Here is a 25,476-nt window from a genome sequence, read left to right on the forward strand (position 1 = left end):
GGTGGGTAGAGGAGCAGAGGGTGGGGAGGGTATGGGGGACTTTCGGGATAGCATTTGAAATGTAAATAAAAAAATATCTAATTAAAAAAAGAATAAAAAAGAAATAGGTTTTTGGTTTGGGTTTTTATTAGTATTTCTCTTTATTAAATTATATTTTCATATTAAAAATGCCTTAAAAAACAAAACTTGCCATTATCAACTTGGTTGTAATGTCAGCTCAAACATAGTTTCTTAAAATTATAGAGTTATTCCTAGAAATAAAAGGTATTTATTTCTACACTTTGAGACACCACCTCTCCTCAGTAAGAAGAGCTATCATGCTTAAAAATATAGGAAAAGAGAAACGCTATTCACTGCAAACTAATACAGTCACTATTGAAATAATTTTGGAGGTTTCTCAAAAATTTAAAAATAGACCTGTTAAGGCCTAGGTAGAATGTTTAGGCCAAGGTAACTTAACATTTTAAGGACTAGATAACTATTATCTGACTTGGCTGCCATTTTGTGCTGTTACGAATGTCATAAGGAAACTTTCTCATATGATGTTACTGCTGTTACTAGGAATTCTGTGCTTTGATGTTCTTGGAAACCAATCACAACAGAAGTCAGTTAGAACTCCTTTGCATAGTTAGCTAAAATAAGCTTGGACCTTCACCAACTATCCAGTAGCACTTCTTGTACCTATGTATAAGCTTTTATGGTATTTTCCTTTATAAGATACCCCTAGGATGAACTCCAACATTAGAGAGACACCTGTAATCTATTTAGAATAAGACTTCCATTTTGAGAAGGGGGGTCAAATAAAGTTTAAGTTCCCAAGACCTCCCTGGGAACTGGTATCCTCTGTGGCAGAAAGAGACATATTCATGGGTAACTGACATCCTGGTTGGCAAATTAAGACATAAATGTTAGACAAGGCAAGTACTATCTTGGTTGAGAAGTAAAGACATGAGTGTTAGACAAGGCAACTCCCCTGCCACAGTTGAATATCCCAACCAGTGGGGATAGGAAAAGAATTGCAAAACTACATTATATATTCCAGCTACACTATTTGCCAAAATACCACAAGATTATTCTGTAGGCCACTTACTAATATTCTTCCCCTCTGGAAACCCTTTTATCTAGGCCTCCATAGTCCAAAGGCCTTCAATCCTACTGTCTTCCATGATCCTACTAAGATGACCCATTAATCCCTTCTTATAGCTTTCAACCACCTTTCTAGCCATATTTCCTAAGTCTTCCACATTCCTCCAAACAAAACTATGGTCAAACCTATCACATAAGTACCCCACTCCTGGTACCATCTGCTATCTTAGTTACTGTACTATTGCTGTGAAGAGATACCATAACCAAGATACCTCTTATAAAAGAAAACATTTAATTGGGGACTTGCTTATACTTTTAGAGGGTCAGTCCATGATACCATGGTGGTAAACAAACAAGCATAATGCTGGAAAAGTAGCTGAGATTTTTATATACTGATCTGAAGGCAGCAGGCAGACATACACACACACACACACACACACACACACACACACACAACACACACACACATACACACACACACACACACACACAACACACACACACACACACACACACACAAGGTCTGGGGTTGGCCTAGCAACACCCATTCTTCAACAGGACATACCTTCTAATCCTTCCCAAACATTTCCACTAACTGTGTAAAAAACACATTCAGATATATGAGCCTATTGGAGCTGTTCTCACTCAAACTATCACAAAAATTTTTAAGGACTGAAGGTAGGGCTTTATACATAATGTGAAAGCACTCTGCCACTAAGCCTCATTCCCAGCCCTCTCTTTGCTATTCATTAAGAAACAAGGTCTCATTAGTTGCCTAAGCTGCTCTTGACCTCATTCTGTAGCTTCCACAGTTATTAAATAGGTGAACTTCCCACTCAAGACACCAGACTAACTAAGATTACAGGCCTTGCACCCATGAAGTGCAATTGCAACAGCTCTTTCTAGTATCATTTCACAGAAAGATATAGAACTCTGCAAGATTTTGAAAGACCTGCTGTTGGATATGTACACACACACACACGAGAGAGAGAGAGAGAGAGAGAGAGAGAGAGAGAGAGAGAGAGAGAGAATAATAAATTCAGTGTAACAGAAGATGGTCAAGCTATGTTTCAGAAGTCAGTGTTCAGGGGAAGAACTGGAAGTATTTGAGAAATGAAATGTTGAAAGATGCTTTTATAATGATTGAACACTCTATTATTGATAGTCAAGGAAAATATAAATTCGGATGTAAACAAAGAAGGTGAGAACACAGAGGAAAAATAAACAAATTACTTTTAAAAAATGTTTTTCAAAGTCACAGCAGTTGCCACCTTGTTTCAGAATCTGATATTTATCTTTCCAATAATCATCTATAAAACAAATATCCCAGAGAAATCGTACAATCACCTCAATAGATGCAGAAAAGGATTTTGACAGAATCTAACATCATATAAAAGTTTAGAAGAAAGTTGGAAAAAAATACCTAGCAGGGAAGACACCATGATCACAAGGTAGTTTTTCCAGGGAAAGGCTTACCTATTGCACACTGAATATTCTACCTCTGTGATTTCCCCAAAGTGGGAAACTTGTCTGCATAAATTGTGGTAGCTGGGGATAGCATACATTTATACTCTCCGTTTTTAGAAAAAAAAATCTGGAAAAGAAACATACTTAAAGCTGGGAAGACGATTTGGTGGGTAAGAATACTTAAAAAGTCCTAGCACCCATATAAAAAGCCAAATATGACTGCATGTGTACCTGTGACCACAGCTCTGGATAGGCAGAGAAAAGTAGATCTCTATGGCTCTATGGGAAAAGTAGTAAATTTCACAAACACAAAATAGTGGTACAAAACTAGACACTGGATGCTTGGAATAGAATAAAAGATCCAGATATAAACTCAAACAGCTACAGCTGCCCGATTTATTTTTCATATAAAGATGACAAGAATACACATCAGAAAAAGACAGCCTCTTTAGCAAATGGTGTTGAAAAAACTAGATAGCACATATAAAATAAAGTAGATCTTTATCTTTAACTCTACATTAAAAATCATTCCCAATGTATCAAAGGCATTAATATAAGTCTTGTAACTCTAAAGCTTCAAGATAGAAACACAAGCTAGGACTTTCTGAATAGAATCTAAGTTACTCAGGAAATGAGGCTAATAATCAACAAACTGGATATTGAAAAATTAAATATCTCTTGTGCAGTAAAAGAAACAGTGAAGAGACAAACAGTGAAAAAAAGAAAATCTTTGTTAGTTTTGTGTCTAACTGAAGATTAATACCTAGAATACACAAAGAACTCAAAAAAAAAAAACCCTAAACAAAAAGACAACCCAAATCAACAAACTGACTAATACACACACACACACACATGAAATACACTAGGCCAATAAGCATACCTAAAATTGTTCAACTTCACTCATCGTGGGAGAAATGAAAATGAAAACTCCATGGAGATTCACACTTACTCCAGCGGGAATGTCATGCATTAAGAAACTGATAACAACACACTGCCCAGGGGGAAACAGAAAGGGAGGCTTCATGAACTGCTTCTGCTGGGAATAGAAATTGACCCAGCCTCTATGGAAAACACTATGAAGCTTCCTACATCAATCAGCTACACTGCTCCAGGGCATATTTCTGGGGAATCCACCATTCACAGTAGTCAATTAATGTAACCAACACATGTGTCCCACAACTGGAGAACAGAGAAGACATGTAGTTTACATACGCAAGGGAATATTGTTTAGCCATAAAGAATGTAGTTGTGTCATTTATAAGGTGGATGAAACTAAGGCAAACATCACATGAAGTAAATCAAGTCAGTCCCAGAAAGATGAATACATGGCTACCCTCATTTGTGCTTATCTACTTCTGTTTGTGGTTGTCTACTCTCATTTGTGGTTGTCAATAAATTTTATATAGTTGCATTAAAACATGTCTGAACACACTGAATGAAAAGGAAAGTTGAAGTGTCTAGAAGAAAGCAGAGCTAATGGGAAGTAGGAGGAGAGAGGTGGGGGAAGGAGGGGGAATGGGGCAGAGTGGGTACACTCAACATATAACACACACCTGTAAGAAAATTAGATAAACATATATGTATATAAATACCTCAAAATTGAGCTCCAGTTGTTTGTTTGTTTGTTTGCTTTTTAAATTTTCACATAGTATTAACACATGGCTGGCTCAGCTAATTCAGGCTGAGGAACTGCAAATTTAAATCTTCTTACATCTGCTTGCTTAAGCCATCTTCATAATAGGAACATTTTAGAAGACCAGTATGTGGGACTGAATCATTTTTGACACTATAAAAATAGAACCCAGTACTGAGGCAAGAATAGCAGGCCTCCACACTTTGTGTAAAATTAAACCCTACTTTTAAAATCTGAGTGACTAATTTACATTTCTTTGCCTCTTGAATAGCTCTTGTTGAATTTTCAGATTTAGAACAGGTTTTCAGACCTGTTGCCATGCATTTAGCCTGAGTATAGTTGTTTAAACGATTCACAGTCCTTTCCATTTTAAACAGTACTGTTTCATTTTCCTTTAATTCAGGAGTTAGAAATAATTATACTCCTAAAGAAATTCTTCCTTAAAAACATGATGCCTGTTCCTGAATCATTTGAGACTCTTAATTAGAAGTGCAGAGAGCCAGCTCCTGTAGTGTAAATGAAGAAGGGGGTTGCATCAGCGCCTAATCTTCCTGGGAGTCACTACCTCCTATTTGTGTTTCTCTATGTACCAGCAGCTGAAGGTGGGCTTGATCACATGACAGGAGACACACTGCCCACTCCTCACAGCATACATCTTCAGAGCTCTGTACCAGCAAACCCTGGCCCAGGTCAACAGTGCCAAATTTCACTGGAGAAATCCCACTGAAAAAGTAGTGACTTCATACAGTGAACGGTGGCTGTCCCTATAACCACATAATTTAAAGGAAGCTTTGGAGGAAATAAAAGGCAGGGAAAAGGACCAGGAAAAAGGATAACTTTAATTATGGATAGAAAATGTAAAGAGAAACCTATGTAGAGGAGAAAATGCATTCTTTAAATCAGATGTACTTTCCTCCCTCAAGAAATCTGATTACAGGCTGGAGAGATGGTTCAGTCAACAAACTGCTTGCAACACAGGTGCAGGGACCCGAGTTAAAGCCCCAGAGCCCAGGTTAAAGGGCCAGGTATGGTGGTGTGTGCTTACCCTAGGAGTGCTGGTAGGGCCAGAGACAAGCAGAACCCAGGGGCCAGACAAGACTGCATGGTAAGCTCCTGGGTAGTTAGAGCCGGTTTCAAAAATCAAGACTGCAAGAGGAATGACAGCTGAGGTTGTTCTTGGGCCTCCACATGCATGCACACAGAGGTATACACACCCACACATACACTTGCACACACCTGAACAAGCACCCATGAACTTCCTTTAACATAGCACAGCCCTTGGAGTGTTTTCGTCTTCTGAAGAAACAAACCAAAGAACTGTCTGTATAGCTAGTGCTTAGCTTTGTACCCAGAATTCAACAGGTGACTAGGGAGGGTTAGTTGAACTGAGCAGATACACAGACATACAAATCATCTGCACATGGCTAGAGAAGCATAGGTAACGCTGGCCTATCCACGGCCACACTAGAGACCTCCCAAACACATACCCTGACTATTTTACTAGAACTGAAGATTTGTCTCAATTCAAGAATAATGATTAGTGTAGGAAAACTTCTTGTAATCCAGCAGAGCTATATATTTTTCATCCTTCTTCTTGGATCCAAGACAAGGTCTCTATTCTCAGACCCTGTTGGATTTTAAATATAGCCATGTAGCTAAGTTCTTACAAATTGAATGGTTGCCATTTATGAGATAGAATTTGGACCACATTGCTGATGTTGCCTCTTTCTGCCTGCTGGGTCCCAGACTAACCATTCCTCAACTTCACAGTGGTGACAGTAGGTTAGGAAGGAGTGAGTCCTGCCTGACATCATGGTTACAGCTTGCCTGGCAATGATATGGAGCTGAGATGAATCTTTGTTCACACTGGATTTGATAGCATGCGAAGAACAAAAACTTAGCTCTACAGCTACAGGAAGGTTAGTTAGGCTTCCTTGTGTTGGGAGTTGGCCTTGTGAACTGGTGCTCCCCGGAAGACTAGCACCTGTGTCAAAGATGTTGCAGAAAGATCAGGAGTTGAAATTATCTGGTGATGAACCCAGCTATGTATTGCCGTGATAAACACTAAAAGCAACTTGAAAAGGAAAGGATTATTTGGCTTCTATATCCAGTTTACAGTCTTTTATTGAGAGAAGGCAGAACAGAGACTCAAGCAGGGGGGGAACCTGGAGGCAGGAACTGAATCACAGAACATGGAGGAGCACTGCTTACTTGCATTGCTCCTCATGGCTTGCTTGCTTCCTTACAAAACTCAGGATCACCTGCCTAGGGATGGCATCACCCACAGTGGGCTGTGTCCTCACAATATTAGTCATTAATCAAGAAAATGCCCCATAGACCTGTCTTGAGGCCAAGATGATGGAGAAGTTTTCTCATTGAAATGACTTGAATTTATGTTAAGATGACAAAAAAAAAAAAAAAAAAAAACTAAGCAGCACATCTGGATTGTCTTTAACATTTTTGTTCTTTTTATAAAAAAAATTTATTATTTATATTTGTATGCATGTAGGTTAGAGGGCAATTTATGGGCAGCACTCCAACCCACAGAGCATCAGTCCTCTTTACTAGTCATTTCTCTATAGTAGCATCCGTTTGACTGTCTGGTAAAACTCTGGGTATGTACTAACTTAGCAGACCACTAGCTTCCATCAAATGAAGACCTAATGCCATCAGATAACATAGAGACCCTCAGCAGATCTAACCCCGCCTCCCCACCATTTGTCTTATCCTGTCTATCTGACATCCTCACCACTGTTTTGGCAAATGCATCAATTCCTGGCAATCATTTGTCCTGCGACTATAGAAATCCACAGAGCACGGAACACCTTTTACCTGCTTTCCTGGACCACGCTCATTCATATTTGGCTCAACAAAAAAGCAATCTTTAATTCACTTTGGAGCCCAAGTTTGGTTGTAGGTCAGTGACATCTTATCTGAACTTTAAAATATGAGAAGATTGCACAACTGGGGAAAGTCAAAAGGACATACTCAGAAAACACTTGAAAACAGTAGGGGAAGGCAAGCTGGATGTGGGCTGTGAGAAGCTGACTGGTGAGAATGAAGCCTGCCTTGATGACCCCAGTGTAGGGGACAGGGAAAGGGAGTGGGTGGTTAGTGAGCGGGGAGAAGGGGGATGGGATAGGGGGATTTTCGGAGGGGAAATGATGAAAGGAGATGAAATCAGAAATGTAAATAAAGAAAATATCTAATAAGAAAAACCAAAACAAACAAATAAACAAACAAACAAACAAACAAATGAAGCCTGCCCTAGGACTGCGCATGAGAAGGCTTGGGGCTAAGAAAGGACCTCAGAAGAGGTAATTCAAGAAACAGACATTTTTCTTATGACTTCTCTAACACATGACAAAGATACTTTTAAATTATTCTTGGTGACCACACTTCCATCACCTTAGATCTGCTACAGAGTAAATGGACTGCCCTCAGCTGGCTCAGGAAGTAATCCCAGGTGCATTTCTGTAGGAAGTGAGCCAGCGCTGTTTCTTATGGGGTTTGTATCTTTAAAGTGTTCTTGAAGTCTACTTTTTCTTCTCAGGTCAAAAAGATTTGTACATTAGATATAGGTAAAATGTAGCCATTTGGAAGAATTAAAACCTTATTACGTCTTGTTCACTGTCCTTTTGTTGACCTCAAAATGTTTTGAAGACTTTCAAATCTGCAAAGAGTTGAAAAATAATAAAATATTACTAGATAGGGCCTTTACCCAGTGATCTCCACTGTTGTGTGCCTGTGTGCGTGCGTGTATATGTGTATGTGTGTGTGTTTCTCTCTCTCTCTCTCTCTCTCTCTCTCTCTCTCTCTCTCTCTCTCTGTGTGTTATGTATAAAGTACTAAGGGATTAAGTGATTTTAGAATAAAGATCAAGGTTAGAAATCCATTTTTTCACATTCTGCTTTGTGACATTGAGTTAGGAAAAAAATACATGCCGTGTTCCCTTTGTCAAGCATTCCCAATTGTGTTCCCAATGTAAAGCAGAAAGGAGGCCGGAGTCTGCACATGACTGTGGGCCTGCCCTGTCATCTGGATCCATTGATAACATTCCACCAACAGCTCTCAAAATGGCCCTGCTTTCTGTAGCATTTGCTGCTATTTACAGCCCCACCACAACTCCCACACTCCCAGAGCCGGCCTCATGGTTCCCTCCAGAGAATCCAGCACCGGCTAGCTGCAGCCTCTCCACCTCCTGTCTGGGCCCCGCACTCTGATGGACCTTTCCTCCAAATTCGTGGTTCTAATGCAGACGACCATCATTCCTACAAGTTCTACAGCCAGAGATTCAAACAACCACATATGAGAACATGGGTTTTGTTTGGTTGTTTGGTTTGGTTTGGTTTGTGTAACTTCTTATTGCTTCTTTGTGAATTTCCCATCATGCACTCCAATCCCACTCATCTCCCCATCCCTCTATGCCTGCCCTCTGCCCTCACAACCTGTTCCACAAAAGAAAAAAAAATGTGTTGTGGAATCTGTAGTGTGTCAGTGTATCCCATGGTATACCCTTCGTCCACACTTCTTTGCTTGTAAATGTCCATTGCCATGAGTCCTAGGTCTGGATTGGGGCCTCTTGCTGCTGCTACACTATCAATACTGAATCCTCTCTGGGACTCCTCTCAGAGGTGCTGCCTTATGTCATGGAGTTCCTGCAACTTTGGATCTGTACAACCAGATCTTTCACATGCTCCAGCAGTTCATTGATACAGTAGATGTTGGGGTGGTCCAACTCAAAGCCTAGGTGGTAGCTAAGCTGCTCATCCCACCAGCTCTCCATACCCACACCACCAGGAAGAGCTCATCAGCACTGCCCTGGCTGGTTCATCCAATGTCTTAGCCAGTAAGGAGCAGAGCCAGCTCTCCTGCTCTCATGCCTCAAGGGCTGGCTCCCCTGCTCCCCTGTAACCAGGACCGGCTCTACTGTGCTGCCCAGGTGAGGGGCAGGGCCTGCATTCCAGATCTCTTGACCCCAGAGCAGATCTTCTGCCTGCCACAGGTATGGAAGGGCTTGCTCTCCTGAGTGCAGCAGCTGGTGAGGGGCAGGGCCAGCTTTCCTGACCCTGGGGCCAGCTCTCCTGCCTTGCTGCAGGTGGTGACGGGTTAGGGGGTTAGGAAGGCATCTCTCCCTTGTCCATGCTACCTTGTCATGGCAGATGAGTGGTGGGACCTGCTCTCTTATACTCGTGCCCTTGGGGCCTAATCACCTGCAATTCCTACAACCAGGGTCAGCTCCACTGTGCTTCCTGGGTAAGGTATGGGGCTCAATTTCCTGAGCACTGCAGCTGGTAAGGAGCAGGGACAGCTCTCCTACTCTCATGCCTTTGGAGATAGCTCCTCTCCCACAATGCTCAGGAGAGGGGTGGAGCCAGCTCTGCACAATGACATCATCATGGCCCCAGGCAGCTGACCAAACTAGGTAGCAGACACCAACTCCTACAGAGTCATGAGCATGACTATTGTGACAGCACAGGCCAGGATCTCGCCATGGCCTTGGGTGGCATCTCTGGCAACTCACATCAGCTGTTCCTCACTACCCTCCAGCCTCGAGTTCTGCCTCCCTTCATTGTGCACACATCCTTCTGCTTCTCTTTCTCTTCCATCTCTCCACCACTTACTTGTTCATCATAGTGGTACCTGGGGCCTGTGGGTGTCTGGAACTATCTCGGGAGTAATTATGTCTGCCCATGCCATGTGGCACTAGCCAGAGCGGTCTTCTCAGACTTGTTCCCCACCCAGACCATGAGGCAGTCAGAGAGGTGGTTGTCTCAGGTTTGCTCCCCTGACCTTTATTTTTAAACCCACATCTATACTGAACATGTACACCCATTTTCCTTGCCATATGGAATAAACATTATTTATAACACATATCATACTAGTTATTACAATTGAGATGATTTAAAGCATTGGGGAAGGATAAGCACAGGGGGTTTGCAAACACTGTCATTTTGTAGAGCAATGTGAACAGCCATAGATGTCTTGCAAACTTCTACCCCACTCCCTCCCCCATGGACATCGAGGGATGATTGCCATTCCAGACTTTTCCACTGGACCATTTACATCCTAACAATGGCACCCACTTTTGACTTACCAATTCCCTTATCTACCTGTGACACTTTTACCACTGAGGTTCCCAAACACTTGTTTGGGACACTCCCTCTACCCAATTGTCTCTTAAAACAGTGATACTGTTTTCTTGCTGGACCTTGACTGATTCGCTATCCTTCAATGACAAGGAATCATTTAGTAAACAATCATTCTTCCATGCAGTGCACTACAAAGCTCATTTACTTTGACAAATCAAGTGACCATAGATAAGTAGTTTAGCTCTGGACTCCTGAGCTAATTGCAGGCTTTGTTCCTGAGGCTCCACAGTCAACCTTGGCATCTGGGCTACTCATCTTCTCACCTTGTGCATCTTCTTTGACTAGGAAAGTACAGGTGCTGGCTCTTTGGGGGATGTCCTTCTGCTGTAAGGAATTACATTCCCAAGGTGCCTTCTGGAAGAGGACTGCATGTGACAACTTGAGATCTTGATAAATAAAAAAAGGTACAGCTGGTCAGCAAGATGGCTTAGTAGGAAAAAACCCAAAACCTTGTTGCAGAGACTTACTGATCTGTGTACGATCCCAGAAACCTATGGTAATGAGGAGCCAATTCCTGAACATTGTCCTCCAACCTCCACACACAGGTCATGACAGACACACACCTGCACTCACACACTTCACATATACAAACACACAGTTAGTAAATGAAATTTAAAGTGTTAAAGAATGCATAACTACTTTGCCAGTGCAGCACATCCAGAAAGGGCCACTGGTTCCTGAGCTTACACCAGGTGACTAAGACTGGGTCAGACCCTCACAGCAGTCTGGGTCTCTCTCCACCCAGCTTACCTTTAGCTCTTCTCTCACAGATTGGGTCTCTACCATATACCTTGCTCCCCAATTGCTATCCTGACACATTCTTCAAGACATCCCAAACTGCAATGCTCCATGACCTCAGAAAGCTGCATCATCCTGGTTTGGTGAGACCATAGATTATAGGCTGTTTATGTACTGGGTAAAGGGAAGTGGATCACCACAGCACTGTGTCTGAATCCACAAACAGCCCAAGTGTGGTTTTACTGCCAACAGTAAAGGTTAAGATCTTAAAGCTGCAGGGTGTATCCTCCAGGCTTTCCCCTAATCACCATTTGCAGAAATCCACCTGCTTTTGCTGTTTTAGACAAAGAAGCATCTTTATGTATTGATGCTTGCCACTGAGCCACGGAAAATGACTTACTCTTTGTCATCTGAGTCTAATCTGTTGTTTACTCGTTAACTTTTTAAATGCATTAGACATATTTAATGGCCTCTTCCTGTCTCACTCTGTCTCTCCCATGTGTATGTGTGTGTGCATGTGTGTGTGTGTGTGTGTGTGTGTGTGTGTGTGTGTATGTGTGTGTGCACACATCGTTCATGTTGAGGTCAGAGACAACATCCAGGAGGTGGTCTTTCCTTCCACCATGTGGGTTCTGCAATTGTAACTCAGCTCATCAGGGTTTGTGGCAGAAGCTTTTAATCACCAAGTCACCTTGCCAGCCCTATTTAACACTTAACATTTACTTGACCTATTGCCTTTGAGGGAAACTTCTCTAATAAAAGTATTTAAAACTATGGCTTCCTTCAAGGTGTGAAAATACAGCATTATAATTTGTACCTTTGTAAATGTGAGTTTTGCCTAGTGACTTCCTTTCACAGAGTATACCATGGAGAAATTATGGGGGCAGTGAGTGACTCCACATGCTTAACCATTCACAGCTGGATGGCTAAGTCAACACCAACAGAGATTTATTCTATTGACAAGATTTACTATTGGTACCCTGTGATGGAGACGGCACTTTGCCTCTTTAGTCTTTGGCACTTTGTCTCTGTAGTCTTCATCCCTCGAAGCTTCAAGTCCAATCTACTCAAAAGAAAATATCAGGCAAATTCTAACAATGGGGCATACTAAAAACACATAACTAGTAGTCTTCAATATTATCAAAAGAAATCTGAGGAACTCTCAGAAATACATGATGCTAATAAAATAAATGTGTTGCCCTGGATTGGATCCTGCAACAGAAAAGAAACATCAGAGTAATATGTAAGGTATTCTGAATAAAGCATGAAAATTAGTTAGCAGTACTATTTTAATCTAATCTGTGCAGTAATACTACATAGAGAGTTAAGCATTGACTGTGGCAGGTGCTTGTATAAGCTATGAACAGAGGAAACTAGTTTGACTACATTAGGATCCTCTGAGCGACCTTCTATTGTCTGTCAACTTAAGCTGATCTTAATGTACAGATGTATATAAATTGGGCTCTTGAATAATTTTAGCTATCTTTGAGACAGGGTCTTCCTCTGTAGTCCTGCTGGCCCTGGGCTCATAGCACTCAACTGTGCAACCTTCAAAGTGCCACCTTTATAGGTGTGCTAACAGGCCATCTTGGTTCCAGATATATTCAGACTTAATATATGATTATGTAATTGCCTCTTTAACTTTTAACTCTTTAACTTGTACCTGTTAGATGATTTAAAGCTCACCAAGTCAAATTTATTGTTTTGGAAATTAGGTCTGTCTTTATGGTCTGGCTAGTTTTTCTTTTCCAAATTTTTTATTAGATATTTTCTTCATTACATTTCAAATGCTATCCCGAAAGTCCCCTATACCCTTTCCACCCCCCCACACCGCGCCCCTACCCACCCACTCCCACTTCTTGGCCCTGGTGTTCCCCTGTACTGGGGCATATAAAGTTTGCAATACCAAGGGGCCTCTCTTCCCAATGATGGCCTACTAGGTCATCTTCTGCTACATATGCAGCTAGAGATATGAGCTCTGGGGGTACTGGTTATCTCATATTGTTGTTCCACCTATGGGGTTGCAGACCCCTTCAGCTCCTTGGGTACTTTCTCTAGCTCCTCCATTGAGGGCTCTGTGTTCCATCATATAGCTGACTGTGAGCATCCACTTCTGTGTTTGACAGGCACTGGCATAGCCTCACAAGAGACAGCTATATCAGGGTCCTTTCAGCAAAATTTTGCTGGTGTATGCAATTGTATCTGCGTTTGGTGGCTGATAATGGGATGGGTCCCTGGGTGGGGCACTCTCTGGATGGTCCATCCTTTCATCTCAGTGCTGGCTAGTTTTATGTCAACCTGACATACATATTCAAGTTATCTGAAAGGAGGAAACTTCAACTGAGAAGATACCTCCATGAGATCCGTCTGTAAGGCATTTTTTCTTTTTAAATTAGTAATTTATGGTGGAGAGCTCAACCCATTCTGGGTAGTTCCATCCCTGGGCTGGTGGTCCTGGGTTCTATAAGAAAGCAGGCTGAGCAAGCCAAGAGGAGCAGCACCCCGTTCCCGCCCCCGCCCCCCCCCCCATGGCCTCTGCATCAGCTCCTGCCTCCAGTTTCCGCTCTGTTTGGTTCCTGTACTAATTTCCTTCAGTGATGAACTACGGTGCAGAAGTGTAAGTCAGATAAACTCTCTCCTTCGCAAACTTTTGGTCATGGTGTTTCACCACAGCAATGCACACCCCAACTAAGTGACTTCCTTATACACGTTTTTTGTCTGCTTCAGTAATTAGGAGAAGTTGAACTTCCCATTATGATGGCAAATTTCTCAATACTACTGTGTTTATTTGCTCTCATATATTTTAAAGGTTTTATTCCATGTTTAGTGACTTGAAATTTTTATTACTATTCAGCTATGGAAATCATTCCTTTGTCTTAACACCACCAGAAGGACATCAGCCACCGGCTAGTAACTTTCTGCCATGTTATTACTATCCTTTTACTTCGACCTTTGTATCTGTCCCATATATTTAGGTGTGTCCTTTGTAAAATGTAAACATCTATCAATATTTGCTTTTAGCAGGCATATCTAGTTTCTTTACTTAGTGTAATGACAGATATAAGTGCTTCTTGTTCCACTGTCTGTATGTATCATTTCAGTTTGTTTTCACCTTTTGTATGCCTCATTTTAAGCCCCAAACAGCAAGATTTTACTGTGTACACTCATCCCCTGGTCTTTTCCTCGCCCCCCAGTACCTATCCATACCCAGTAGCCACACTTACCCCATGTCCTTCCATGAGGAGGCATCTTGAGGTTTCATGCTTCGAGCTTGCTTCTGTGTTCAGTGGTGGATTTTACTGGGGCCATGGCAGTTTGGGATCTTGGGGGGAGTATGGTATTGGAATCCTCTCTTTATTTAGTATACTTAAATACCACCTAACATTTTCTTGCTGGCTGACAGCTGCTAATAGAAGGTAGCTTGGGTAGGGAAAGCTCTGAGGAAGGAAAGAGTACTCTGTAGTTATAAAAGCAAACATCAAGGAGCTGTGTTGAGCAATGTGTTGGGAACAAACCTTTGAAAAGAACCCATGTTTGCTCAGTAGAACATTAAAGCTTACCGTGTGTTGACACATTTCACTCTCTTTGGATTTGCACTTATGAGGGATGCTCCTTTATTTCACAAACACACTTTATAATTTTTTTTTTTGAAATACCGATGTTCAGAAAGGCATTTAGCACCACAGGGTTGCAACTTTAAGTATACTCATTTTGTCACCAGGCTAGCTGTGGTAACAGAAGCCATGGAAAACAATGACATATGAAAGAAACTGCTCACAGTAGGGAAGCTCTTTGTTTTAGGAACACAAGTCAAAGCATGGACTAGGCAGCAAAACTAAGTCTTACTTAGCAGTTGTTATAGCAATTCATAAGAATTGTCATAGAAGTAAGGCAGTAATGAAAGAGGCAATGAATAGAGATAGCTGTTCCTGAGAAAAATGGTCATAAGTGGAATAGGTACGAAGGAAGTGGAAAGGGTCCTCACGTACTGAAGAACAGAGTACATTCAGATGGTGAAGTCCACACGTTTCAGCTTAGAGCAGTGTTCCTGGCTACATGGCTGAGGCTGATTTAACTGATGCTTTTTTGCAAGCTTTCTTGAGGACTCTAAAACATCCAGCTTTGGAACCACTGGTGCGAAGGAAGGACTAGGAGAAGGGGAGCCAAGGAAACATGTGGAAATGATATTTGTTAGAGTAAAGGTGCTGGTGCAGGGGCAAGGGACAGGGTCTTTACAAGAGAAGCATTTCTCCTTTAAGGGAAGGCAACAGAGAAGTATGCATGAGTTCATAAGAGTGTGTATTCATTACTGTGACAAGGAAGGAAATGAAGGAGTTCAACAACACTGCCCTACTGCGACGTAGGAAGAAATGGCATCTGCTAAGTACAAGAGGTAGATGCCAGAAAGGTTAAGGAGGGCAGAGTTTGGAATGGTATGCAAGTCTAGAGAGGACTCTGGCATTGCTGAGAACCCTGTGGGCTTACTCAGAACCTGTTCTGTAGCATGAAGGCTGGATCTGAGCAGTATGTACATGTTGACACAGGCAGATCTCCTGGCTCTGGATGGGGAGACAAGATGTCATGGGAAATGACACTTTGGAATCGTAGATATGAACTGTACATCTGATCCACTGCTGAAGGAGATGAACAGGGAACAAGGACTAGTAGGAAGAGCAAGGGAAGTCCAGCAGAGTGAAAGCTCAGTCGGGTGGGGAGGCACCACATCAAGAGGGGCTGCATGAAGAAAGATCAGAATGTGGCGTGTGGAGAAAAGGTGCTCGTGCGGGTGAGTTCTGCCAACTTGACATAAACTAGAGACATCTGGGAAGAAAGATTCTTGAGGAATCCCCTCATTAGATTGACCTGTAGGTGTCCTTGTAGAGGACATTTTTGGTTTTATTGCTAACTGATAAGGAAGGTAGCACTTCTAGATGTGTGTGTGACCATGGTCTATAAAAGAAATCAATCTAAGCAAGCCTGTAAGCAGCTTTCGTTCATGGTCTCAGCTTCAGTTCCTGCCTCCAGGTTCCTGCCTTGCCGTCCCTCAATGAAAGACTGTAACGTGTCAGCCAAATAAACCCCTCCCTCCCCTCGTTGCTTTTGCTCATGGTGTTTATCACAGCAACAGAAAGCAAAATAGAACAGTGCTAGAGTTTAACTACTATTTACACATCGCTGAGTGTTCAGAGGCGGATGATGGATGACCAGGTTCAGATGTAACCAAGATTGTTCATGGATTATTAGTGGATCAAGGAAAAAGAAAACAACAAAGCCTCAGAAAGTATATTCTATTTTATTGAGTATTTTAATAAGTTTACTTAAATATAGAACTATTAAATCATATATAATATATATGGTATGTATATTACTCTTTGTATAAAGAATGCATACATGTAATTTACAGTTACATTTGCTTAGCCTTTCCAGCATGATTTTGTAAACATAAAAAGAAAGAAAAGAAGAAAAATTCTACATGTGTATATATAATTTAAAAGCACCAGATGAGAATGAGCCACAATGTTAACAATGAGATCATGGCAAATTTTTCTTTTTCTAAATATTGAATAAAGATTGTGTAGTGTATCTAAAATCATAAGAGGCCATGATTACAACTGACACATGAAAAGAAAATGGTTTAGCAAAATGAACTTTGCTCTTTCAGGATATCTTAGTTTCAAGGAAGTAATATTTTAAACTACAGAATATATTGCAATATATTACTTCAGAGTGCTTAATGCAAACAGTCATGTCAGTGAGTCATTTTCTCTCCAGCTCATTTTGATTATGAGACATCAATCAGGCCTAATTATTTAGAACTTATAAATATTTATTCTTGAGACAAGTTCCTGATGCTGACAGGGTAGACTTCCTATGTACAAGCTGACACTGATATACTGCCAGGCTCTCTAGTCTTAGGATTCTGTATTGCATTGAGATGGCTTTATGAAGAAGCAAGAAAGCACGGAAAGAAAGCCTGGCCACACAATTGCAATCTGCAACTTCTTAAAAGAATAAACTTACATGAAAGTTTCTGATTTCTCCTTTGAATCTCGTTTGCTCCATAATGTTTCTTAGCATATTACCTATACCACTTATAGACATGGACTTGTAAAAATATGTATGTGTATATGAGTGCTCATGTGTTGTATATCTTTAATATATATTAAATGTATGCTAAATATGTATATTCACGTATTCATCTTTAATGCATGTTAAATCAGAAATTAAGATTTTCTGGTCTTTGTAGGGCATAATGTACTTTTTTCAAAGCTTTCAAGTGATTCTTGTGAAACATTAATTTTCAGTAAAATACACTCAGTTCACTTGAATGCAATCATTGCAGCCCCATGACCAGCAAGGCATCATCTGGGCTGCTGATATTTCTATGTTTTGATGGCTCACAGTTCTAGGGAATGTAATCTTGAACTCCTGGTACTTCAGTCTCGGGTTTATCACCAACTAAAAAATACCTGGAGTACCTATCCTCAGGGTTTGTCTTTCTCTGTCTCTCTTCTTTGAGACTCATAAGTGATAAACCAGCTAAAACTGAGGAACACAAAGCCTAAAGTTCTATCCTAGGAGAATTACATGCAGGAGAGATCTGATTTCTTAGGAGAAGCCAGAATGAAGGCGACAAGTCCATGGGAATCAACACTTGAGATGGCAGACAGAGCACTGTTTCACGTTTGTTGTGGCCTTGGAGGCACAGCAGGCAAGGGCTTCAGAAGAGCTTTTCAAGAAGTTCCCCAGGACTAGAAGGCAGCAACTTCTGCTAAGGACTTAGCAAATTCAGGACACTGAAATCTCACTTTTACTTTGTCAGCCAACATCATATGTTTTTGATGATAGATTTCATTCCCTAGAACTGTGAGCCAGGGATAAGCGCGCCCTTCCTTGAGTTGCTTTCATTAAGTATTCTGTGTCAATGAGACACTAAGCTAAGGAGAACAGCTTAAGTTCCAGTTCTGCTTTAAGTGACATTTAAGCACTAAATCACTCTCTCTCTCTCTCTCTCTTTTTTTTTTTTTAGTTTTTAAAGATCATTTTTAAAAAAAAAAAATTAGGTATTTTCCTCATTTACATTACCAATGCTATCCCAAAAGTCCCCCGTACCCTCTACCTCCACTCCCCTCCCCCCACTCCCACTTCTTGGCCCTGGCATTCCCCTATACTGAGGCATATAAAGTTTGCACGATCAATCGGCCTCTCTTTCCACTGATGGCCGACTAGACCATCTTCTGATACATATGCAACTAGAGATGCGAGCTCCGGGGTACTGGTTAGTTCATATTGTTGCTCCACCTATAGGGTTGCAGTTCCCTTTAGCTCCTTGGGTACTTTCTCTAGCTCCTCCATTGGGGGCCCTGTGATCCATCCAATAGCTGACTGTGAGCATCCACTTATGTGTTTGCTAGGCCCTGGCATAGTCTCACAAGAGACAGCTATATCTGGGTCCTTTCAGCAAAGTCTTGCTAGTGTATGCAATGGTGTCAGCATTTGGAGGCTGATTATGGGATGGATCCCTGGATATAACAGTCTCTAGATGGTCCATCCTTTTGTCTCAGCTCCAAACTTTGTCTCTGTAACTCCTTCCATGGGTATTTTGTTCCCAATTCTAAAAAGGGGCAAAGTGTCCACACTTTGGTCTTGGTTCTTCTTGAGTTTCATGTGTTTTGCAAATTGTATCTTATATCTTGGGTATTCTAAGTTTCTGGGCTAATATCCACTTATCAGTGAGTACATATTGTGTGAGTTTCTTTGTGATTGTGTTACCTCACTCAGGATGATGCCCTCCAGGTCCATCCATTTGCCTAGAAATTTCATAAATTCATTCTTTTTAATAACTGAGTAGTACTCCATTGTGTAAATGTACCACATTTTCTGTATCCATTCCTCTGTTGAGGGGCATCTGGGTTCTTTCCAGCTTCTGGCTATTATAAATAAGGCTGCTATGAACATAGTGGAGCATGTGTCCTTCTTACTAGTTGGAACATCTTCTGGGTATATGCCCAGGAGAGATGTTGCTGGATCCTCCGGTAGTACTATGTCCAGTTTTCTGAGGAACTGCCAGACTGATTTCCAGAGTGGCTGTACAAGCTTGCAATCCCACCAACAATGGAGGAGTGTTCCTCTTTCTCCACATCCTCGCCAGCATCTGCTGTCACCTGAATTTTTGATCTTAGCCATTCTGACTGGTGTGAGGTGGAATCTCAGGGTTGTTTTGATTTGCATTTCCCTGATGATTAAGGAGACTGAACATTTTTTTCAGGTGCTTCTTAGCCATTCCATATTCCTCAGGTGAGAATTCTTTGTTTAGCTCTGAGCCCCATTTTTTAATGGGGTTATTTGATTTTCTGGAGTCTACCTTCTTGAGTTCTTTATATATATTGGATATTAGTCCCCTATCTGATTTAGGATAGGTAAAGATCCTTTCCCAATCTGTTGGTGGTCTTTTTGTCTTATTGACGGTGTCTTTTGCTTTACAGAAGCTTTGCAATTTTATGAGGTCCCATTTGTCAATTATCAATCTTACAGCACAAACCATTGCTGTTCTATTCAGGAATTTTTCCCCTGAGCCCATATCTTTGAGGCTTTTCCCCACTTTCTCCTCTATAAGTTTCACTGTCTCTGGTTTTATGTAGAGTTCCTTGATCCACTTAGATTTGACCTTAGTACAAGGAGATAGGAATGGATCAATTCGCATTCTTCTACATGATAACCACCAGTTGTACCAGCACCATTTGTTGAAAAAGCAATCTACAGATTCAATGCAATTCCCATCAAAATTCCAACTCAATTCTTCAACGAATTAGAAAGGACAATCTGCAGATTCATCTGGAATAACAAAAAACCTAGGATAGCAAAAACTCTTCACAAAGATAAAAGAACCTCTGGTGGAATCACCATGCCTGACCTAAAGCTGTACTACAGAGCAATTGTGATAAAAACTGCATGGTACTGGTATAGTGACAGACAAGTAGACCAATGGAATAGAATTGAAGACCCAGAAATGAACCCACACACCTATGGTCACTTGATCTTTGACAAGGGAGCTAAAACCATCCAGTGGAAGAAAGACAGCATCAAATCACTCTTACTCTCATGTGTGAAACAACGAGGTTGAGCAACATCCTCATTAGCATGCCTTTGCAAACATGGACTCTTTGACTCATATGGTGCACATGGCACCATGGTGACTGAATCCCTGTCCTCAACATTTGTTGGCAAATGCAGGAGGTAGCACGCTCTGCTGTATGCTCATCTTTCTCCTTCCAAAACAGCAGGAATTCCTTAAGAACCAAGAACAGTGCTTGCAGGAAGTAGAGATTTCATTAAAGTTTCCTGAGCATACTATAAACTATACTTCTTCATTAAAGTTTATAATATTGCCACAGTTAGACCTTCTGCACAGCAACTTTATAGCATAATGTATTGTGAAGCAAAATGAAACCTTACTGTAGGCAGTAACTCACAGGGCAGTGTCTAAAACGTCAACAAGTAAAGACTTGTGTTAGGTATGATTTGAGTCAGTGGATATGCTACCATTTAAAATTATAAAACACTTCTTTACATTTAGAAAGCACCTTACTGTCTGGTGTACTTTATCATTAATTTTCTCATTGTTTCATAATGTGTAAAATTCAGTTCACATAAGCAAATAGTTTGATTCACTGCTGGGTCATGCTATATTTGTATTTTATGTAATGATCTCAGGGACTGTCTTCAGACCCTAACTGATAATACTCAAAGTCACATTGAATACAAGAAAACTCATTCACCACTTATAATGGTTCATTTCTCCATTGCAGTGAGAAGATACCTTGGGCTGAATACCTGGATACCAAAAGTGCAAAGAGCATGGTGCTAACTCTATTGAAGGCCTGCTCCCTGCCCATACTGCATCACATTATGGTGGAGAGCATCATGTGAGAATCTATAGAAGAGATGCTGAGACAGAGATCCAGAAAGATCAGAGCTGTTTCATTAACAACTCTATGGGAACAAGCTGGGGTCCAAAAGAACTCCTTAATCTCTTGAAAGGTAATGTCCTCAATGACATAGTCATGTTACATTGAACTTCACTTTTTTTTTGTTTTTTTTTTTTTTGGTTTTTTTTTGGTTTTTCGAGACAGGGTTTCTCTGTATAGCCCTGGCTGTCCTGGAATTCACTTTGTAGACCAGGCTGGCCTCGAACTCAGAAATCCGCCTGTCTCTGCCTCCTGAGTGCTGGGATTAAAGGCATGCACCACCATGCCCGGCTAAACTTCACATCTTAAAAGTTTCACTACACCACTCACTCTGTCTCCTGATATCACAATTACTATGGCTTGAATGGCAAATGTCCTCACATAGACTCATGTATTTGAACACTAGCTCCCCAACTAGTTGTACTATCTGGAAAATTGTGCAACACTTAGGGGGTGGAACCTCTCTGAAGGAAGTGGGTTCATGGTGTGGGCTTTGTGGCTTTGGAGCTTGGGTCTATTTTCTGCTAACTCTCTCTGTTTCCTGAGAGTGACCAAAATGTGACCTGCCAGCCTCCTGTTTCCGCCACCAAGCTTTTCCTTCCTGTTGCCTCATCTTCCCCCATGACACATCTGTCTTACTTTTCTATGGCTGCAAAGAGACATCATAACCAAGGCAACTTATAAAATCGAGCGTTTGATTGTGGGCTTCTGGTTCCAGAGAGTAGTCCATTACCATCATCGCCAAGAGCATGGCAGCAGGCCGTCAGGTGTGACACTGGAGTAGTAGCTGAGAGCTTATATTTCAACCACAAGCATGAATGAGGCAGAGAGAGAGAGAGAGAGAGAGAGAGAGAGAGAGAGAGAGAATGAATGGAGGGAGAGAGAGGGAGGTGGACAGACACATATACACATATACACATATACACATACATACATACATACATACACACACAGATACACACACATGCATACACATACATGCACACACACATGGGGGGCACATTTTGAGCACAGTGTGAGGTTTTAAAACTTCAAAGCCTATCCCCAGTGAGACACCTCTTCCAATATGGCCATACCTTCTAGCCATTTCTACCAACTAGAGAGCAATCATTCAAATATATGAGTCTATGGGTTCTATTTTCATTTAAACTACCATGGCATCCCTTTGTAATTATAATCCAAGACAAACCCTTTCTCCATTAAGGTGCTTTTTCTGGATTATTATTATATCACAACAATGGAAAAAGACCACTGTGAGGAAGCAGCAAGCTTTCAGTTTATGAAGCCTTGGGACACATACTTAAACAATATCCAAACTATAGATATCAGACCCTCAGGCAATCTGGGATCAGATTCAGAAATTCAAGACATTGTCCCTAGTGGCAGTTATGCAGACTTAACATCTTGGAAAGCAAGGAGTAAATGGTTTTGGTGTAATATTCTTAACACTGGATATGTGAGTCTCTAAAATCATCCATGAATAGACAACATTATGGCTGATAAGATCCTTTCTTGTTATAAGTCAAGAGCTTTTAGATTATCAAAGACCAAAAGAAGAAATAAGCAAAGGAAAAAAGAAAGAAAGAAAGAAAGAAAGAAAGAAAGAAAGAAAGAAAGAAAGAATAAATGGATGAATGAATTTAAAAAAGGAAAGAAAGAACAAAAAAATAATGCCCAGACAAATCATTTTGAGTCAGGAACCTCCCAAAATGCCATTGAGTTAATTTCTTGTTGGTCGTCTACTGCTGGACATGGAGCCTGCCCTTAAAAGTGAGTCTTTGTTGGAGAAAACTAAGTTTTCCTTTGTGAGCTGTTATCAATTGGAGCTAGATTCTGGGTTAGGGATAGGGGCCTGGGTGTACTTCATCTCTCAGTGCTGGAACTCCATCTGAGGGAAGAACTTTTAATTTAATTTAATTTAATTTTACTTATTCATTTTACATCCTACTCACTGGGCCCCCCTTCTGTTCACTCGATCCCACAATCCCTTCCCCATCCCATCTCCCCTTCTCCTCTGAGCAGGTGGGGCCCCTGGGTATCCCCTCACCCTGGTACTTAAAGTCTCTGTGAGGCTAGGTGCTTCCTTTCCCACTGAGGCCACACAAGGCAGCCCAGCTAGAGCATACACTACATACAGGCCCCTATTCCAGCTTTCTAGGACCCACATGAAGACCAAGTTTCACATCTGCTACATATGTGCATGGAGGCCTATATTCATTCTGTGTATGTTCTTTGGTTGGTGGTTCAGATTCTGAGAGCCCCAAGGGTCCTGGTTAGTCCTGTTTGTGGGTGTCTATATCTGTCTGAGTCAGCTGCTAGGTGGAGCCTCTCAGAGGACAACTTGCTCCTGTCTGCAAGCATAACCGAGTATCATTAATAGTGTTAGGAATTGGTGCTTGTCCATGGATGGGTCTCACATTGGGCCAGTTTTTGGTTAGCCATTCCTTCAGCCACTGCTCCATCTTCTGTGCCTGCATTTCTTATAGACTGGATAAATTTTGGGTTGAAAATTTTGTGGGTAGGTTGGTGTCTCTATCCCTCCACTGGGGTTCCTGCCTGGCTATAGGAGGTAGCCTCTTCAGGTTCCATATCCGCAATGTAGTCAGTTACAGCTACATTGATTCTTGGGTGATTCCCTTTTCCCAGATCTCTGTCTTATCCTGGAGGTGCCCCTCCCCATTTCCTTATCCCGGTCAGTTGCAGGTAGCACATACTGGTGAGGGTGTGGAGTAAGAGAAACACTTCCTCATTGCTGGTGGGAGTACAAACTTGTACAAGCACTCTGGAGATCAGTTTGGTGGTTTCCCAGAAAACTGAGAATAGTTCTAGCTCAAGATCTAGCTATACCACTCCTGGGCACATGCTAAAAAGATACTCTAATGTCTTACAAGGACACTTGCTCAACTATGTTAATAGCAGCTTTATTTGTAATTGCCAGAAACTGAGAAGAACCTAGATGTCCCTCAACTGAAGAAAAATAAAGAAAATGTGGTACATCTACACAATGGAATACTATTCAGCTATTAAAAAACAATGATATCATGAGTTCTGCAGGCAAATGAATAGAACCTTATAATGTCATCTGAGTAAGCTAACCCAGTTCCAAAAGACATGTATGGCATGTACTCACTTATAAGTAGATATTAGCCATATTTATAAGTACCACATTACACTCCATAGACTCAGAGAAGCTAAACAAGAAGTAAGGCACAATCAAAGAAGCTTGAATTAGAAGGGGGAATAAAATAGTCATAAGAGGCAGATGGAAGCAAGGAACAAGGAGGGCAGGGGTGGTGAGGGGAATGGGGGTTTCAGGATCAGGTGTAGGGAAGGGCAGGAGAGAGGGCCAGATGGTCATGAAAACAAATGGAAATCTACAACTGATGGGAACGAGCAGGTGGGAGCATCTCCAGGACAAGATAGAGGCCTGGGTTGAGGGAGGCATCCAAGAATCAATGGGGGCTGCCTTAGCTGTGAGCCAAGGATTTTTAAAAATGTAATCAGGGAATAGTTATATCCATTTGTATGTTAGAATATGAAAAATAGACTTTCAGGTGCCTTCCACGCTTAGCCTGAGCATAAGTGTTTAACTGGATGAGGTGGCATGAGTGTAATTATTCAATTTCCCCTGAAGCTCAGAAGATGAGTCATTTTTACACAGAGAAAGTTTGAATTGAACTGAAATACTGCATGATTATAGACTAATATGTGCATTCCATTCCTTGTACATGGCTAGACAACAGATATTATCTAAGCGTAAAGACATTGAGGAAAAAAAAAATCTAATTTGTGGCTCAAAACAGCCTTAATTCATAGTTTTTTAAAAAAGCAGTGATAAGAGTCTGAAAAAGCTAATCAGCAATTCTCTAAAAACCAAAACTAAAATGTTCTAAAGGCATCCGTGCTAAAAAGTTATCAGTGACTATATAAGAAATACGACTGAAATGATTTAGAATAAAATCTCTTCATTTTTGTATGTGAGAATTCCCTAAAACCATGTGGGAAAGATCTCTTCTCAATGGTAGTTACTAGCAAGACTATAACCCCTGAATAAATGATTAAACAGTTAAATGGGGCAGAAATAGAAAAATACCAGTATTTGACTTAAACAAACAACATTTGAACTCTTCTTTCTTGCTACTTCTCTGCTCAAATCTTTAGACATAGATACTCAGATATTTCTCCACATAAAAATCAGACATGATAGTGTGTGCTGTTAATCCTAGCACTGGGGACAGAGAGACAGTTTAGTCAACTTGTTGAGTTCCAGGTCAGTGAGGGGTGCTGCACACCCCCAGCCTCCCTACCCTCCCACCCCTCACCCACAACCCCCACTTCTCCACTCTCCCACTCCTCTACCCAAGAAAAATATAAATGATGCTTAAGGCAACTCAAAGTTGTCCTCTTGTCTCTAATGCACATGAACATACCC

General features: G+C 41.3%; 1 non-coding gene across 1 annotated transcript; it reads left to right on the forward strand.

Annotated features, from left to right (window-relative positions):
* Window positions 1-2,501: 2,501 nt before the first annotated feature.
* Window positions 2,502-2,664, forward strand: LOC115030964 (U1 spliceosomal RNA). Its single transcript, XR_003836558.1, has one exon. It is a non-coding gene; the product is annotated as a U1 spliceosomal RNA (small nuclear RNA).
* The last annotated feature ends 22,812 nt before the right edge of the window (window positions 2,665-25,476 follow it).

This window comes from Mus caroli, unplaced genomic scaffold, assembly GCF_978045245.1.
Source record: "Mus caroli unplaced genomic scaffold, Mus_caroli_1 scaffold_6, whole genome shotgun sequence".
Classification (NCBI taxonomy): Eukaryota; Metazoa; Chordata; class Mammalia; order Rodentia; family Muridae; genus Mus; species Mus caroli.